Source organism: Tupaia chinensis, unplaced genomic scaffold (genome assembly GCF_000334495.1).
Source record: "Tupaia chinensis unplaced genomic scaffold, TupChi_1.0 Scaffold000704_1, whole genome shotgun sequence".
NCBI classification, from domain to species: Eukaryota; Metazoa; Chordata; class Mammalia; order Scandentia; family Tupaiidae; genus Tupaia; species Tupaia belangeri.
The window spans coordinates 816,741-817,458 of NW_006160227.1; positions in this window are offsets into that span (position 1 = coordinate 816,741).

The following is a 718-nucleotide window of genomic DNA, read 5'->3' on the forward strand; positions in this document are numbered from 1 at the left end:
GGGGGTGGGGGGCGGTTGAGGGCCTAAATGACCAATCACCTCCTTAGTTGCTGAAGAGCTGACTCACACAAGGAGGACTCTTAGGGTTAGTGATGATTTTGTTTTGAATGGAGAGAAAAATGACATCAAGAGGATCCAATTTCTCTCTTTAAGAACAGCTACAAATACAACACGATTTGGAGACCAGCTCCCGACAGCTTGGAGAAATAGCCCTGCATTCTTCTTTCTCTGTGACCTTGAGCAAGTCACGCAACCCTGACTCCAGGACTGAGTTTTAATGTGAGTTACTGTCAGAAGGGGCAAACAGGAAGGGCCAGAAGTAAGAATTGGCTTGGATCCCATGGTCAACTGTAGCGGTTCAAGTCCCAGACCCCATGCTTAAAAATCACACTGGGCACATGTGCGTGCATGTGATCACACCCCCTGTGGGGCACTTCCTCAGTTTCCCTTTCTCTCTCTCGCTGACAAGTGCATGCTCCCTATAGCAAAAACAAAACAAAACAAAGTTATTTAAAAACTGGGCAGAGGGGCTGGCAGGTGGTGTGCTGGTTAATGGCACTGGACTCCCACATGGCTGACCACAGTTCGAGTTTTGGGCCTGGCAGCTTGCTTCTTCACTTTCTGTCTCTTCTCTCTCTCACTCTGTCCCTCTCTGGTCAAATTAAAATAAATAAAGTTAAAAAAAAAAAAAGAAGAAGAAAGAAAAAGAAAAAACAAG